This window comes from Bombus impatiens, unplaced genomic scaffold (genome assembly GCF_000188095.3).
Source record: "Bombus impatiens unplaced genomic scaffold, BIMP_2.2 scf_0017, whole genome shotgun sequence".
Lineage (NCBI taxonomy): Eukaryota > Metazoa > Arthropoda > Insecta > Hymenoptera > Apidae > Bombus > Bombus impatiens.
Window position 1 is genome coordinate 567,192 of NT_176436.1, and position 13,130 is coordinate 580,321.

Genomic DNA, 13,130 nt, shown 5'->3' on the forward strand with positions numbered 1-13,130 from the left:
TTTGAATTTTTGAAAATTTGAATTTTTGAATTTCTGAAAATTTGAAGATTTGAATGTTGAAAATGGCAGCGTGAGTTCTCGCTCGGCATCTGTATGCTAACGGCTAGTTACAAGAGAAGTAACTAGGGGCTGTTACTAGACGCGGTCGATAGACCTGATCGATAGTTTTTTTAAGACTTCCTTGTGACGCTTTCGCTCGGTCATTCATTCGTTCGTGTCCCTTCCGAGTGTGCACAATAAAGGTTTTTCTGCTCCAAGAAACGTGGTGTCTTTTTATCCGAATAACGAAGTAATAACTAATGCGATCCTACCTCCTAATATATAAATAACAACATTGAAAATTTGAAATTTTGAAAATTTGAATTTTTGAATTTTTGAAAATTTTATTTTTTGAAAATTTGAAAATTTGATTTTTTAAAAATTTGAAAATTTGAATTTTTGAAAATTTGAAAATTTGAATTTTTGAAAATTTGAATTTTTGAAAATTTGAATTTTTGAGAATTTGAAAATTTGAATTTCTGAAAATTTGAAGATTTGAATTTTTGAAAATTTGAATGTTGAAAATGGCAGCGTGAGTTCTCGCTCGGCATCTGTATGCTAACGGCTAGTTACAAGAGAAGTAACTAGGGGCTGTTACTAGACGCGGTCGATAGACCTGATCGATAGTTTTTTTAAGACTTCCTTGTGACGCTTTCGCTCGGTCATTCATTCGTTCGTGTCCCTTCCGAGTGTGCACGATAAAGGTTTTTCTGCTCCAAGAAACGTGGTGTCTTTTTATCCGAATAACGAAGTAATAACTAATGCGATCCTACCTCCTAATATATAAATAACAATATTGAAAATTTGAATTTTTGAAAATTTGAATTTTTGAAAATTTGAAAACTTGAATTTTTAAAAATTTGAATTTTTTAAAATTTGAATTTTTGAAAATTTGAAAATCTGAATTCTTGAAAATTTGAATTTTTGAAAATTTGAAAATTTGAATTTTTGAAAATTTGAATTTTTGAAAATTTGAAAATTTGAATTTTTAAAAATTTCAATTTTTGAATTCTTGAAAATTTGAATTTTTGAAAATTTGAATTTCTGAAAATTTGAAAATTTGAATTTTTGAAAATTTGAATTCTTAAAAATTTGAATTTTTGAAAATTTGAATTTTTGAAAATTTGAATTCTTGAATTTTTAAAAATTTGAATTTTTTAAAATTTGAATTTTTGAAAATTTGAAAATCTGAATTCTTGAAAATTTGAATTTTTGAAAATTTGAAAATTTGAATTTTTGAATTTTTGAAAATTTGAATTTTTGAAAATTTGAGTTTTTGAATTTTTGAATTTTTGAAAATTTGAAAATTTGAATTTTTGAATTTTCAAAAATTTGAATTTTTGAAAAACCAAAGTAGTAAAGTACTACCGAAGTACTACCAGAGTATTAAAGTACTAGTAAAGTGCTAAAGTTCCAAAGTACTAAAGTACTAGTAAAGTATTGAAGTATTAAAGTACTGGTAGAGTACTAAAGTACTGGTAAAGTACTAAAGTGCTTGAAGTACGATAACCGACCAACGCGGGGTTTACGTCGTACGGATTTAACTGCATAAAGATCGGGGACTAGAAACGACGTTTGGTTGTTCAAATATTTTATTCACCCGCAAAATACCTCGGGGTATTACAGTTTGTAGCGGGAAAGTACGGATCCATGGTGGGCACGAGAAGAAAAAGGAATATCCCGGAAAGATGGCGTCGTATAACTCGACGGGGGGTGGGAGAGCGATGGGAGAAAGGCATCGTGCAGAACGCGAATAAATCAGAAGTAAACTTGTGTAAACATCGCGAGTTTAGCTCACCATTACTTAGCATACAGACAAGGATGGCAAGCTTACGTCTTGTCCGAGAAATTACAACGTTCTCGCGAGCTGTTGGACCGGCCGTAAAAAATTTCCTGGCCTCTACCACGGTTTCGAAGAGCCCGCGCGAATTACCCACCGAGCTTACACATATAGTTCTACGATGTTTTTCACGGGAAACCTGATACTCCTTCGTCAAATACGTTACTTTACTTTAACACGCGCAATAGCGGCGACATTACGACCTGTTAAACTACTATTACGGCATTTAACGCGATGTACCGTGGACGAAAGCTGCATCATGATTTAATTTGTACAGTCTGGTAACGTATGTCTTGATGTGTTCGTTTCGCGGAACGTGAAATGCTCGTACCGGCTCGGGAATATTTTAACGCGTGATCGTATATATGTGCAATAATCAGAACCAACGTCGATTTCAACCGCGTTGAAATTTCCAACGGCAACCACGCGACTGTAAATCGATTAGAAAATTAGAGCCTATTTGGAGCCGTTTTTAGAATAAAATCAGTCTCTGAATTCGGTGTGTTGGTATTTCAACGAAAGCCAGGAGAGAGGGTGAGAGAAAAAGAGAGAGAGAGAGAGAGAGAGAGAGAGAGGGGGAGATCCAATCGGTTCAGCGACCGAGGCGTGAATAATTAACGAAGCAGAACTGACGATCGACGAGTGTTCTCGTCTTCGCGTGTTTCTTTACACGTCGCTGGTGGTGTGTCATAACGCATTCACCTCGTATATTACCCCACGGATTCTGCCCCCACGGGTAACTACCACGTTGGAATTTATCATTTTTCCGTGTTCGTAAAGGTATCGGAATTTGCTTTGAACTAAACAAAACCTTCATAAGACATGCATGAGACACGACGGATAAGAACGTGAATCGTAAGTAAGATAATCCATGTTGAAAGAGAAAGACTCGTGGCTCTCGCCCTTGGCGATCCAACTCGCTTTTCATTAGTCGCGATAACTTCCGAGAGGCTTGGGTTAAAAATAAGGGGATTATCATTTGTCTTCATCAACTTACAACTTTCTCCTTGTCCGACGCAGGGGTTCTATCACCTTAATCGATACCCGAGACATCGCAGTCTTTCATCTATCCATCTATCCGTTCAGTCATGAAACTAACGCGGCGTGCAACGTGGATGCAAGAAGCGTCCATTATCACTGAACAGGTTTTTGCTGCTTATGCTAGTGAACTTTTTTCCCCGGTACCTTTAATTCGGTTCAAATAAAATGCCGCCCATCTGGAATTCCTCGAAGCTTTAAAAATCGTTCAACGACGAATTATTCGAGACGTCCGGTTAAAGGAATGCCAAATGGGATTTCGATGGCTGGTAAAAATTACTGACCATCCCAAACGTGGCTTAATGCGGTCCACAGCTCTGGTTATCTAAACCGTCCTAGAAGTCTAGGAAATTTGTTCAAGGACGATCGACGCAAAGGACCTCGTCAAAGCTGGCAAGGTCCGAACGAAATGAAAACGACGAAGGGAAGAGGGCTCGAAGTGTCAACAGGGTGTGTTAACGTGATGTTCGAACGAGAAACGTGGAAACGCGGATATGCGGAAGATGAACGCGCTCGGCCAGATACCGTTGAAAAGAGAGATAGGGGTAGATTTAAAGGTCTGTTTTCATTGCTATTCCGAATCGTGCGGGCTTCCGCACGGCTTCTATCGTCCTGTACGAGGACATCGGCCTGATTGGTAAATCTACGGCTGCTCAATGATGCGTTTATTTGCCAGAGAATTAGGGCAGGAAGCGAGACAGAACGACGGAGACTAGAGGTAACGACTTGTGGAAAGGGGATGGAGGAAGGGGAATGGGAGCTAGGAAACGGAAGAGACCGGCCTCCAGAGAGGGACGACACACGGGAGGGTAAGTTCACCCCTCTGTGGAGGGACGGTGTACTCTACCGCAATCAGTAAACCTGTAAAACATTGGATTAGGTGGCCTAACCCAGACCTTACTCTGGCTTCGGTGGCTCGAGCGTACTTCCAATTTCCATGGCTTGCCTATACACCCTTTTGTTTCTGTCTCGTGTTATCTTATTCAATCGCGTTCCTACATATTCACGTTTTACTTCGTCGATCCGCGCCGTATGGTTCTGGTTAGTCGTCACTACCGCGATTACGATGCCACGCGATGTTGCTTCTTTGCTACGTACATTTCGTTCTTTTTGTGTTTGAGGTAGTTCTATTATTGGTTTACTCGTTCAACGAAGGTAATAGATGGAATAAAAACGTTATTGGAAATGCGACATCGTTGTGTGTATAAACTGTTTGTATACAACAGGAATCTAAAATAAAAGAGGAACGAGTTTAATTAATGAAACGTTTACCTTTGAAAAAATTAGTTCGTCACCCACTATTGAAATTAGAATACGAGCGTGCTGTATATAAATATAGCTATCGACCGGGTTGTCAATAATTGTTAACCAGGTTTTACTGGCTATCAATTACCGTTATTATTCCATTTTATTACGGAATTCACTCCGAAAGTCCGACCCCGATATTCGTTGCTGATGTTTCAAACACTCGCGCATACATGTTGTTTGCGTTTAATATTTCCGAATGAAGTATATTTCCGGAGAAAATAATGCTTTATTGCGAAAACGAATAATGCTAGAACGAATACTGGCCAAATACGAGACAGAGGATTTTCTTTTCGAGTCGAACAGGATTTATAGGTCAAGTTAGCTGGCTCTCTTTTACTCCTTGGTCGGAGGAGACGATGCCCAACCATGTTCCGACTAATCCACTTAAAAATTCGATCGAACCACTTCTAGTCCAAGTCCATGAAAATTTAGCAACGTACAAAAATGAAAAAGCTACTTTTACACCGACATGTTTTTTCTTATCGGTTGGGAAAATTTTCCCATGTAAGCGTTCTTTGTTATTCGATGCTGGTATTTTCATCGGTGCATGCTGTTCGTGTATTTCGCCTAGGTAGTCGACTTTTTTAACTTCAAATATTGATCTTTTAAAGATTTGATTGGTTTAGGTAAAAAAAATCGTTTTGTTAACTATAACGTTGTGTTATAAATGATGAATTATTTTTGAATGATTAAATTATTGCTCCGTAGCTTGACTTGGTAATACATTCGACTTCAATGATATTGAAAGTATTTAAAGCTTGTTCAGATTATTTATGCGTTCGTTTCCGACTTCTGTATAACGAAGGTACGAAGAATTATCGCATGGTATCTATCACTTACGAATCATGTCTCAATGGGTAATCAAGCAATGGTGTGATGCATAAATTATTAATACGTATTGGATTATTCGGGAAATTCATAATGAAATTTGGAAGAAACTCGTAGTTATTATATCTTTATAGAATTCGTAGATCATCTTGTTATTTATTGGGTAACATCAAACCCATTTCTTTCAAAGAATTTGCTTCTTTCACGAGTTCCTTCTTTTCATAGGATTTTGAACTATCTAGTACCTTGACGTAAAATAAAAATTTTCTATAAACGATAGAGAGTATAAAGAATAATTAAAGTTATTAAAATTCGGTAAATTCTTAGACATTTAATAACTTAACCATTGTTCATTAAAATACAAAATTTTCCTTCCATGTAGCAAAACAACATTCTTTCTATCATGGTGTATTTTATGTGTAATTGGAGACAATATTTGTTAAATAGAATTTTTCAAAAGTACATGGTAAATCGCTCTCTTTAAACTTTATCAGGTAGGAGGTAAATATTTACAAAAACCGAGCCACCTCTGATTTCGATAATTTTTCAACATTTCGTCAAGGTCATCACCCTGAGTAGTTTTAAGGGTCGTCGTTTATATAAAGCTATTGCGAAAAAAAAGTTTACGAAAATGCACATAATTTTCCGTGTACTATTTGTATTTAATAGAGTGTAAATAACCAGAACCTCTTCCTTAGCTATACCAAACTTAACCCACACCTAATTCAGACCAAAATTGGGCTTGGGTTAGGTCAGGCTAGATTATTTCCAGGGCAGGGGTGGAGGATGAGGGGCGGAGCTCATCCCTCGCCTACGTTTTCGTTTATTGTATTACAGTATCAATACACAAAACAATTTCACGAAACATTGCACAGTTAGTATTTCTCTTTTATTTTCTTCATTCGTTTACATTTACATTTATACGATATCTGTATCAGATACGATGTATCTGTTATTATTTGCAAGAAAGCATCTAATCGCTTATCGAAATCAAATACTTTTTTAAACAGAAATTTTGCTAGATAATGGTTGAAATGATATTCTCTCCGATCGTATGTAGAAATATTTGTACGAATATCTCCCCATAATCTATCTATGTTCTGAGTATGGACACCTATATCTGGATCAACGAAATTGTCATCAGCGAATGTTTAACTATGCAACGTTCATATATTTTTGTATGAATTTTTACATATGCTTTCCAGCAATCACTATCGATTAAGGAGTAATCTTCTTTTAAGTAAGGGGAAATTACATTAGTCTGCTTCGAAAAATAGAATTGCCACTAGAAATATCTTTTGCATAGCATGGCCTATACCACCGGAAGTCTTATTGTTGGTCGAAAATTAGAATTTCGATGTTGAAGTTTAGCCTCTTCTATTTTCATAACTCCATTTCCTGCAATTTGAATTTCGTTGTTCATCGACCATTGCTAATACATGGCTAAACAATAATTGATAGAACAAGTCTTTAAATCACAATTGCTAAAATTATCCAAATTAATTGCCTCCCCACAAAGATCGATCCAACCAATTGCTGTTCATGAAAAAGGAGTTAGTTCTTTTTCTAGAAATCTCTGACGAGGAGTAATCAGCATCAACATGTAAGAAATTATTCGGTGAGCTACGTTAATACTTGAATAACCGTTTGAAAGCTAAGTGCCGTGGAGTGTATTGATTTTAAAATTACACCTTATCCGTATCCGTTCGCCTATAGTAATGATTTAAGCAACGAGAAATTAATAGTTTCAAATTGCTCGATTCTGAAATATTCCCTCGTCGAGAACATTTCGTCGTTTTACGAAAAACATTTTTCGTTCGTACGAACGTATCAATTAACAGCTCGTCATGTTGCGTTGTTAATGGTGGAAATTCGAAAAATTTTATCCTGTGCCAATATATATATATATATATATATATATTAGTAATATATAACGTTAGAACATAGGAATTTGAACTGATCGTGAATCGTTGATGAATCGTGAGTGGCAAATTTCATCGAAATCGTAAGGAATATCAAAAACAAAGATTTCAGATTTTTCGATAATAACTTTGTAATAAACGACGACTGCCAACTAAAATCTTGGAAACAAAAACTCGACAATTGACAACATATGAAAAAATGATCGAAATCGAAGGTGACTGCCTTTTTGTAAATATTTACTTAATAGAATAGCAAATGTATAACATCGGACGATAAACTTAGTCGACGAACCTTTGCTATTATGCATACACTACACTCGCGCCTCTCAATATTCCAAAGAAATGGAAAATATTGAAAACTTCGTATGGCGCTAACTTGATGGCGAGGATTTGTTAGGCGAACTATTTGACACGTTTCCTTGTCGCTGGGTCGATTTGACGTGTCATCGATGAATGATTACGATTGGACGTAGTAGAGATTGCGATTAGATGATGGGCGATGAGAAGATGCGAAAGTACGTATTCGGTACGTGCACAAGCGACGAAATACTTCGTCCGCGAAGATAACCCGTCGCGAGCATCCTGTCTAGCGTGTTTGGCGCGCACTGAACGATTCGCAATCCCTCCATATAAATCGAAATCGTAGCGCGTATTTGGAAACTTCCGATTCCAATTTCGATCTACAAACAGCGTGCGAACGATAGCCATTCTTTTCGAATCGATTTTGCGATTCTATCGCGACATCGATTTTCGTGGGAATATGCGCGAAATTCTTCCGCCCTCTTCCGTCGAACGTACGCGCTTCCTCGATCATTTTAACGATCGACGGTCATTAATTACAAAACATCGTGTTATCTCTAGGAAACGATTTTCTTATTAAATTAAGAAGAAAGAAAAGACAAATTAACAAGTGATCCGTTGATAAACTGGCGAAAGAAAGAAGTAAATCAGACGTTTAAATAATACGGATCGTTCCGCGAAGAAAGTTTTTCACGAGATTAGTCCGGAGAATATAAATTCGAAGTGAGTTGGCGGCAGATTAGCGAGAAAACAAAACGGACGTTCCGCGTTTAATCGAATCGCGTATCTCACCTTCGTTCGAATCTGCTTAAATTATAAAAGAAACGTTTAATCGTAATGCGATAATGGAGCGAGAAAATAGAGCGAAACACGGGAAGGAGAAATTGAAGGAGAAGGATAATAATGTCGTTTACCGAGAACGACGCATTTCAATCATATTTTATCGCGTAACCGAGTGGCGAATCTTTTTCGACAATTTATCCAGGATCAGGGATTCACGTTCAATTTTGTCGAGTGAAATTATTTGGAGCCTGGGCGACAACGTTTTCATTCGAGAGCTCGGAGAAATCCGTATCGCGCGACTCGTGCAAAAACCCTAGGATGCGGAGGAAAATCTTGCGCGATAAAGGTATAATAGATTCGACTTAATAATTCAAGGACTCCGATCTTTTTCTCGTTGAAATAAGAGAAAATAATGCACAAAAGAATCTGACTCTATCGCGAAGCGTGCACCGGTGCGGCCGCTTCTGAGGGAAAGACCGACACTTAACTTTCGGGTCTTGATACGAAGAATCAAAACGGAGCGACATTAAAAGAACGAATCAGTTTCGTGGCACATCGATATTTGCAAACAAATCCATCCGAACGACGGATAGATATGCGAACTATGTCTCTTCTCGCGTTGATCCATACGCCGTTTCTTTTCTCCTGGCCGTTTTCGCAGGCGACGATCGCTCGGATTTACGAGCTGAGCAGCGGCGGCGCGGCGGGCTTCGTCGAAACACTTTTAGGATTTTCGAGACTCTTGAACAACCACTCGACAATGTTTTCGTGCGAAATCGTCATGCACCGTGCTGTAATCCGAAAGAGTGGGTGGTCGAAATGGGAAACAAGAGAAAAAAGGGAAGAAATGGAAAGGAAGGAAGAAAGACGGAAAGAAAGAAAGAAAGAAAGGAAGAGGGAACGGAAGTAGGAAGGTAGAGAGTTGAAAAAAAGACATGAAAGGGTAGAAGAAAGAGGGCGAAGAAAAAGCAGGGAAGGGGGATAAAATCGAGAAAGCCAGTGAGGGGTGAGTGGTACCTGGTGCGCTCGCGCACACCGACGACGTAGAGGCTCTGATAGCAGCGTGCGCGCAAAGTCCGTCGCTGGAGAACCGAACGGGTGCTACTGGTACGAGTATTGTGTCTCGTATACGTTCTTGCGTTCATAGTCGGTGCCCTAGCCTGGTGCTGGTAGCAACGACACCGAGCTGCTGGTGCCTCGTGCTGGTGGTGGTGGTGGTGGTGCTGTCGATGGTGGTAGTGGAAGCCGGTAGTGGTGGTGGTGGTTGTGGTGGTGGGTCGAAATAGTGGGGGAAGGATGTTGGAGGGTTGCTGAAGTTTCCCTAACGCTCGATGGCGTACCAGTGCGGATCGTGATTCTGTGGGACGTGCAGCGTCGCGGCGCTCAGCTGTCTTAGCCTCTCTGTCGTCCGTCCGACGACCGATCGACGGACACACGCACGACGCGACGGCGAGTGCTTGACGGAACGTCGTGCGCGTCTGCTCGGTTCACAGTCGGTTCGAGGCACACGATGTCATCGTGTTGGTTCGAAATCGCAACCGGTGATTGTAGCGATCGTGACGACGCGTGATCGTCGTCAGACGACGTTGGCGTGTCGCGTGAAATTAATGTCGTGCTACTCCACGTAGCATCGGACGAAGGAAGAGGCGGAATAAAATACGGGCAGAGGATCTCCCGCGCCTGACAGCCTCGTTGGCCGCGTGTGTTTCACAATCTTCAACGTCTATCCCGTTCCATTCCTCCGTACCACGGCGTGTTCGCGCCTGAAACTGGACGGGGACTGGAAGGTACGAGAGCCACGCAGATACAGCGGGAAAGAATTTTTCCAGGGGAGACGCCGGACGGAAGACGCGTTTGCGTTTCGTTCCGTGACGAAATTGTTCGCGCGATCCGATGGAAAATTCTGCTTCCCTTCTGAATATGTTTTCTATGTCTGTAAGAGAGGGAAAGAGAGCGTGAGAAAAAGGGACAGAGAGGAAGACGAGCTGGAAGAAAATTGCACGATGACAACCAGAGACAACCCTTTTCCATTTCTCTCCATTTTTTTATTTTTTTTCTCTTTTTTAAGTTCCCCCTTCTCCGTTTTTTGATACGTCCCATCGGAAAGTACCGTTCATTTTCTCCGGCGTAATTTTCTGCCTGCTAAAAATGTGAACGCCGAGCTTCGCATTGTTCGGCCTTTCAACCGTTAAATTAATGATTCGAATTCGTTTCCCTGCGCGACTCGTCCGGGCTTAATCGCTCGAAACTGTTGCGTGGCAGAACGCAGGCGGCGAACATTCACAGCCTGTACGATTCTCGATCGGCGAACATCAATCGGATTCGGTGATTTTCACTTAACGTCGCGACAAACGTTTGCCCCGTAACGCCACGATAGATCGAATCGCGTCACTTAACGCGAATTCGCAGCGATCCAGTCGATCGATCGATTCACGCGGTCTGGATCTGAATTCCGCGAATGGAATATCAAGGACAAAACGTGTACGTTTTCCGCGAGTTCCTATTTCATTCTTTTTCATTTCTCCGGAAAGACAATAGAATATCAATCGCGTTACCAATCATGTTTATTAATCAAATGGCAATACGTTTCACAGAAACAATTCGCGATATTTCGTGTCAAGACTTATTTCGCGAGAGAGATGATTCGGGGAAAAAAGGCGAGAGGAAATTTATACGTTGCCTGTGTTATTTGGAATCGAAAATTGGACAGCGTGAGCTATGTTGGTAGATTCGATTGTTTGTTCTCTTGGGAAAAATGTAAACGGCACGCGTATTCCAACCTCACGGACCTTGTAAAAAATGTATCTTCGTTCGACGAATCGAACAGCCACTGGAGGACAATCGAGACGAGGAACGAAATGCAGAAATGAAATAACGGTTCGTTGGACGATTCCCTTTCCTAACGCTGCACCGCGATAAACGAACGTTCCCGATTAAAATGCAATTTCTTCGTGCTCGTAAAGATTTTAAAGCAGTCGCCGATCGAAAAAGAAGTTGTTAAACCGCGCGTCGTACGATTCTTGTCCGGATAGTATCGGTTTCTATCTATCGTTCCGTCTTGCTGGTCTCCCTTGTCTCTTTATCAATTTTCATCGTGACTCGGCTCGAACGTTATCTTCATCGTTGCGCGTATCCTACGAGCCGCGAGGGCAATGACGTTTCCGTGACACAGCTCGATATCGAGGAAAAGGAGGATCGAATCGGTGATGGTCGTCCGTGCGATGCGTCTCGTTGGTTCGTGACCTTGGGTACTCACGAGGCACGATCGCGAGTCTAGATATCGTGGTTTGCTCGATGGGACCGATAAAATTCCCGATCGGTCGGTTAACCAGTGGTAGAACTGGATCGACGCTCGATGGGGCCATCGTTTTATCCGGATCTAGACTCTCGTCGAACATACTCTTTCGATCGTCAGGTGAGCGCTGAGAGATCGTAAAGGGGCCGACCAGTGGACTCATTGTCAGTGGTATTTCCAATTGGCCCGTTGCGATCTCTTGCGAGGAAACCGGTTCGACGACCGGCTCTCTGACTTCGATCCTCTCTCTTTTTTCTCTCTTTCTCTCTCTTTCGTTGCTGCTTGTTCGCCTCCCGATTTCAGCCGCGAGTTACCTGTTGTCCCTTCCTCGTCTGCATCGCGGCTCTCGATCCTTTCTATCTCCTCTCCTCGTCCTACCTACACGGCGAACGTTCGCGTTCCACCTTCTTCGCGCCGGCTACTAGCTTCTACGTTGCATTTCAGTGTTTACGCGGCGGACGTACCGTGACTGCGATCGAAGGACGAGTACGCGCAATATTCTGCCACGGGTCTGCTGGTGCTTACCGAGGACGAAACGCTTGGACAGCCTGTAACGAACGTGTACTTATCGTCGAACCTTCGGGAGGCGAAAAGTTGAAAGAGATTCTTCTATTTGCAAGCTGTTGGAAGAAAATCAAAGAAATATCTTCGCGGTGAGCCAGCGAAAGGAGGGATTGAGCAGAGGTATACGGGATTTCTCGAGGCATGAAAATTTTGATTATGTTCCACCTTTGAGGCGGAACGAAAAATCGAGTCACGAAGAAGCATTTACTCGTGAAACTTCTCGCCTCCGGTCAATGTACAAACTTTTCCCCAGAACGTGAATAGACGTAACGTGTACCAACTAGAGGAGATCTTTTTTCTGCGTTTGAAAGAGGGATGGCATGAAACCTCGGCCAACGATCGACCACGCTTTGTTCCTTTCGTTTTCTTAGAGCATCTGCGAGATTCGTTCGGACCCTGCTTCGATTCCTTCTCGGAACAAAGAATACAGGCAACCACGATGGATGTTCTGTTCGACGTTCGGAGCGAAGGTACTTTGCCGAGGACCGCGCGTGCCAAGAAATCCGAGATTTAAAGACCTCTCGCGACCAGAGACGACTCTTTCGTCTTTTAATACCATTCTTCGAATATCGAACCTACCATTGACCCTTTTAACTTAGATGTGTATAGGATCCGTGTGATTTGGCGATTATTTGTACCTCAGTGTATTTGATTAATAATAGGAAGATAAATGTGCGCGATTTAGTGGATTTTCGCGGACGATCGCGATCCGATTCGTTCATCGTCGACTCGAAAGAATCATCCGGGAATCTCAGAGTCTCTGGCTGTTCCTGCCGCTATCTTCTTCGTGTGTTTTTCGTACAAGCGCCACAGGATTTCGACTGGCAGCAGAGAAGAAGAAGCTCCCTGCGAAGAGGTTCGTTTCTGTGGATCGGTGCTGCCAGGCCGTCGCAAGAAAGCGCTTAAAAGCTTGATTAATTGCGCTCGGAGGCAGCTCGGTGACCGGTGCACGCCAACCATGCATCGGTCGGGTTGTCCCGCTCGCTCTAGAAATAGCGGAGCGAACGTCGTTTCCTGTAAAAGGTCCGGTCCTGTGCCACGCCACCCTGCCCTACCGATAAGATATCGAGGACGTTGGCACTATTAAAGAAAAAGAGGAAGAAGCAGGAGGAGCGGCACTAAAAGTTGGTGGTGGAGGAGGCAGAGGAGCAGGAGGAGGAAGAAGAGCTGGAGTCAGAGGAAAACGATTATCCAGAGAAACGAAAACGCGAAC